Here is a 5,803-nt window from a genome sequence, read left to right on the forward strand (position 1 = left end):
TGAGTAATATTCTATTATATATAGACCACATCTTCTTTATTCATTCATCTGTCCAAGAACATCGTGGCTCCTTCCACAGTTTGACTATTGTGGACATTGCTGCTATGAACATTGGGGTGCCGGTGTCCTGTTGTTTCATTACTTCAGTATCTTTGGGGTAAATACCCAGTAGTGCAATTGCTAGGTCATAGGGTAGCTCTATTTTTAACTAGATCTTTGAGAGCGAAAGGTCATAGTCATTAGTTTATTTTTTGATAATGGATCCATAAGACTTCAATAAATGTTGAATTAAAAAAGGGGAGTCTCAGATAGAACAATACCTTTGGGGGTTCTCCCCAACAAATCTTTTTAATAATGATTTTTTTTTTTTGACAGCAAACATGGAGAATTCTCAAAAGTTCGCAAAAGCAGCAGCATACTTTTGGAAACACCCTAAATCCCACTTTAAAAGCAGACAAGCTGGGTGCCTGGGTGGCTCAGCAACCAACTCTTGATTTCAACTCAGGTCATGATATCAAGGTTGTGGGATCCAGCCCCACACTAGCCCAGAGGTGGGCTACGAGTTGGGCATGGAGCCTATTTAGGACTCTCTCTCCCTCTCTGTGTCTCCCCCTGCCTTCTCTCTCTTTCTCTCTGTAATTGGAGGGAATTTCCTCAATATGATAGAAAGCATCTTTGAAAACCCCACAGCTAGCATCATACTTAGTGGTGAAAGACAAGGCTTTCCTCCATAAGAATCAGAAACAAGACAAGGATGACCATTCTTGTTACTTCTATTTTACATAATATTGTAAGTTCTAGCCAAGGCAATAAGACAAGAAAGTAAAAGAAAAGGCAAGATCAATTGCAAAAACAAATAAACAAAAACCCCGAAGAAACAGAGGGGCCTGGGTGGCCCAGTTGGTTAAGCATCCAACTCTTGGTTTTGGCTCAGGTCATGATCTCAGAGTTGTGAGATCAGCCCCAAGTAGGGCTCCACACAGAATGCAGAGACTGCTTTACACTGTCTCTCCCTTTCTCTCTGCCCCTGACCCCCACACAGTCTTGCACACACTCTCGCTCTCTCTCTCAAATAGATAAATAAATCTAAAAAGAGAGAGAAACAAAAAACTATCCTACTATAGATGACAAGATTTTGAATATATATATATATATATATATATATATATATATATATATATATATATACACACACAAACCTGGGGCACCTGGCTGGCTCAGTCAATGGGACATGCAACTCTTGATCTCAGGGTTTAAGTTTGAGCCCCATGTTGGGTATAGAAATTACTTAAAAATAAAACCTTAAAAAAAAAAAAGAGAGCCATTGAGGATGATATGGTCTAATATACATTTAATAGGAGTTCCAAAAAAGAATACAGAGAACATGAAAGAAGCATTTTTCCCACAACTGACAATAGGAAGTGTGTCTTTAGACACAGTAGGGATGAATCCTGAGCATACTACATGAAAAGAAATCCACTTAGTATATTCAAATTCATCTTAATTGCAGTAAAAAATGCATAATATTATTCACTATCTTAACCATTTTTTTAAGATTTACTTATTTATTTGAGAGAGAAAGAGACCACAAGTGGAAGGGACAGAGGGAGAGGGAGAGAGAATCTCAAGCAGACTCCATGCTGAGTACAGGACTCCATCTCAGGACCCTAAACCAAAACCAAGAGTCAGTTGCTTAATCAACTGTGCCACCCAGGTACCCCACTATCTTAAAACCATTTTGAGGGATCCCTGGGTGGCGCAGCGGTTTGGCGCCTGCCTTTGGCCCGGGGCGCAATCCTGGAGACCCAGGATCGAATCCCACGTCGGGCTCCCGGTGCATGGAGCCTGCTTCTCCCTCTGCCTGTGTCTCTGCCTCTCCCTCTCTGTGTGACTATCATAAAAAAAAAAAAAATTTAAAAACCATTTTTAAATGTACAATACAGTAGTATTAAGTGTATTGAGGAGATTCACAATGTTGTATAAGTATCACCTATATCAATTTCCAATTTTCATCACCCCCAAAGTAAACTATTAAGCAGTCACTCTTATTTTCTGCCCCCCTCCCAACCCCATCCTCTGGAAAACCATCAATCTGCTTTAGGTTTTTTTTTTTTTTTCTTTAGGCTTTTATGGATTTACCTATCCTGGATTTTTTTGTATAAATGAAATCATACAATATGTACCTTTGTCACTGGGTTCATTAACTTAGCATGATGTTTTCAAGGTTCATCCACATTGTAGCTTGTATCAGTACTTCATTCCTGTAGTAGTTTTCTTGAGCTGCCATAACAAAATACCACAGACTATATGGCTTAAGCAACAGAAATTTATTTTCTCACTGTTCTGGAGGCTAGAAATCCAAAGTAAGGTGATTATAGGGCTGGTTTCCTTTAAAAGGCTGCTCTCCTTGGTTTATAGATGGCTGCTCTCTTGCTGCCCCTTCACACAAGAGTCTCTCTGTGACCAGGTGCCCTAGATGTGTTTTTCTTTTCTTATAAAAATACCAGTCGTAACAGATTAGGGCCCCTACCCTACTGTCTTTATTTTAACTTAGTCACCTCTCTAAGAACTTATCTCCACATACTGTTACATTCTGAGATACTGGGGGTTGAGATTTCAATATATGAATTTGGGGAGACATGATTCAATCCATAAAAGTAGCTTTTCATGGCCAAATAATATTCTATTGAGTGTATATACTATATTTTATTTATCCATTTTATATTTTATTTTATTTTATTTTATTTTAATTTATACTATATTTTATTTTGGATTGCTTCCAACTTTTGGATATTGTAAATAATAGTTCCATGAACATTCAGTTACAAGTATTTGTTTTCTATTCTCTTGGGCTTATACCTACAAGTGGAATTGCTAGGTCATATAATTCTATGTTTATATTTTGAGGAATTGCCAAATTGTTTTACACTGCAATGGCACCATTTTACATTCCTACCACCCAGGTAGGAGGTTCTCCACATCTTCACCAGCTCTTGCTGTTAAGTCCACTACCCCTTCACTCTTCAGCTCCATTAGGGCATTTCTCCCACTGAATTTATGCACTCCAACTGCATCAAAATCTCTTGCATTTTAACTCCTTATATTCCTTCTAAAAGCTGTCTCCTTTTTCATTTCTTCCCATAGCTAATATTAACCACATAATTCATCATGTGTGACACTGGCTCCCCAAGTGTCAGTTTTCTAATCTGTAGAATGGGGATAACAACATCTCTCAGAATTGTTTTAAGAACCAAATGAGCCGGGACACCTGGGTGGCTCAGTGTTTGAGCGCGGCTGCCTTTGGCTCAGGGTGTGGTCCTGGAGTACCAGGATCGAGTCCCGCATCGGGTTCCCCACATGCAGCCTGCCTCTCTCTTGAATAAATAAATAAAATCTTTTTTAAAAGAACCAAATGAGCTAATGCAGTGCCTGGGTGGCTCAGTCAGGTAAGCATCTGACTCATGATTTCAGCTCAGGTCATGATTTCAGGCTCCTGAGATTGAGCCCTGCGTTGGTCTCCACACTCAGCTGGGAGTCTACTGGAGATTCTCTCTCTCTCTCTCCCTCTGCCTCCTTTGCAGTTTCTCTCTCTCAAATAAGCAAATAAATCTTAAAAAACAACAACAACAACAACAAATGAGCTGATATGCTTGAAGTGTTTAGTTCAATACATACTAAGCATTCACTAGATGGTAGCTATGAGAATGACGATCAGATTTCTAATCTTGGCCCATACTTTTTCTCACAAATCCAGGTTGCCGTTGGTCATTTTCAACTGCATCCATTCATTCAGTTCATTCATTCAGATATTTATTGAGTCCCTGTTATAAGTCAGGCACCATACTAGGCTTTTATCACAACAGTGAACAAAATAAACATGGTCCCTGCTCTCACAGAGTAAAAAGAAAATAGGCAAATAAATGTGTATTTATATATTTTGATGGATGTTTCACAGGCAACTTAAGTTTAACGTACACAAAATTAACATTATCTTCCCTCCAGTTCTCTTGGGTATATACCTAGGAGTAGAATTGCTAGATCATATAATTCTATAATTCTAAGAAATCATTCCTGAACATCTGAGTAGATCTGACCTCTTTCTTTATGTCATCACTGGGCCCTGCGTATACTTCTATCATAGCATCTTTAACACTTAATCATACTGTGCTTACGACTTCAAGGTCCATGAGGATGGGCATCTATTTTTATTCATATTTGTCACTTCAATGTTAGGAACTAAAGAAAGCACTCGATTAAAATTTGTTGAATAAATGATCTAAAACAAATACCCAGATTCTTAGTTCAACTTTTGACTTCCTGTCCTTTTTCTTTTTTTAAGGTTTTGTTTATTTATTTACTTGAGAGAGAGAGAGCAAGAGAGGGGGTACAGAGGAAGAAGCAGGCTCCTCACTGAGCAGGGAGCCTAACACAGGGCTCCATCCCAGGATCTCGGAATCATGACCTGCGCCAAAGGCAGACAACCAACTGAGCCACCTAGCTGCCCCTCTATACCTCAACTGTAATCCTTTGAACCTTAAGAGGGAATGTGATTTTCACATACATTCATATATATGGGCAACCTTTGCCAAGAATAAGTCTGTATTCTATCATATAGTTTTGCCTTATTTTAATTTGTAGTTTCTGGAAGATTCAGAACCTGTCCTGCCCTGGAATGGCAAAAATTGTTTGCTAAAGGAAACCATCAAGGTGGGTATCCTAGGGATCTCAAGCATAGACAGTCAGGGGTCCTGGCCCAGAACTGGCAATGCAGGAACATTGTTATGGAGCGTTTCTGTCTGGAACGTCTTAATAGTCAACATGTAGACATATCGAGCCAGTCCCCTAGCCCATGGTGCCTGGGTTCACGACGCATTAGCTTTGCCCCTCCTTAGCCATATGACCTCCAGCAGGTTGCTTCAGTTCTGTGTGCCTACGTTTCATTATTGGTAAAATCAAGATCATGCTAGAAATAGAATGCACCTCTTGTGACTTTTTTTTTTTAAAGGTTTATTTGCTCGTAAGAGACACAGAGAGAGGCAGAGACATAGGCAGAGGGAGGGAGGCAGGCTCACCGAGGAGAGTCTGGTGCGGGACTCGATCCCAGGACCCCACGATCACGACCTGAGCCAAAGGCAGGCGCTCAACCCCGGAGCCGCCCACGTGCCCCTCTCGTGATTATTTTGAGGACTGAGAGCTAATACAGTACTTTGAACAAAGCACGAACATAGTAAGTGAAATGTAACGCCTAGCTGTTTTTATCCGGTCACTTTAGGAGAATCTACAAAACACCAATCAAAGCTTTTATTAGGCAGTCCTATTTTTTGCTTAATGTTCTTTAACGCATTTTACAAATTTTCACTTTTTATGCCCCGCTTCCTAACGGCAAACTGCCGTAACAACAACATCGGACCCCTCTGCTCCCGCTATTTTCTGTCCCCCGTACCATCCCAGTCCAGAACTAGCCCCGAAAACAACGAAGGAACGGAAGAAGCCTCGTTTGTTTGTTGTTATACCCGGAGTAACACGCAGCCTCGGTTTAACGAGCTCCAGATGCTGTCTCGGGCAGGCAGGTGGGGAAGGAAGGAGAAGGAGGTGCGGGAACACGGCGCAGTCCGGCCAGAGGAAGCCACACCCGCCGCCGGCTGCGTCCGGCACCGGCCACCGCGGCCGCAAGTCAAAGCCCGCGGCGTGGACAGACCCGGCCGGAGGCAGCGGCCGGAAGTGCGGCGCGCCGGGGGCGGGGAAAGGAGGCCAGACCGGGGCGGGCAGCCTATCAGAAGCGAGGGTCCCGGCGGAGAGGGCG

The 5,803-nt window shown here is 41.8% G+C and overlaps 1 long non-coding RNA gene across 1 annotated transcript; it reads right to left on the bottom strand.

Moving 5' to 3' along the window:
- Nucleotides 1-230: 230 nt before the first annotated feature.
- Nucleotides 231-5,652, bottom strand: LOC140635065 (uncharacterized). Its single transcript, XR_012032419.1, has 2 exons — nt 5,514-5,652; nt 231-2,280 (listed from the first exon to the last, which is right to left on the bottom strand). It is a non-coding gene; the product is annotated as an uncharacterized lncRNA (long non-coding RNA).
- Nucleotides 5,653-5,803: the final 151 nt, after the last annotated feature.

Source organism: Canis lupus, chromosome 6 (assembly GCF_048164855.1).
Source record: "Canis lupus baileyi chromosome 6, mCanLup2.hap1, whole genome shotgun sequence".
Classification (NCBI taxonomy): domain Eukaryota; kingdom Metazoa; phylum Chordata; class Mammalia; order Carnivora; family Canidae; genus Canis; species Canis lupus.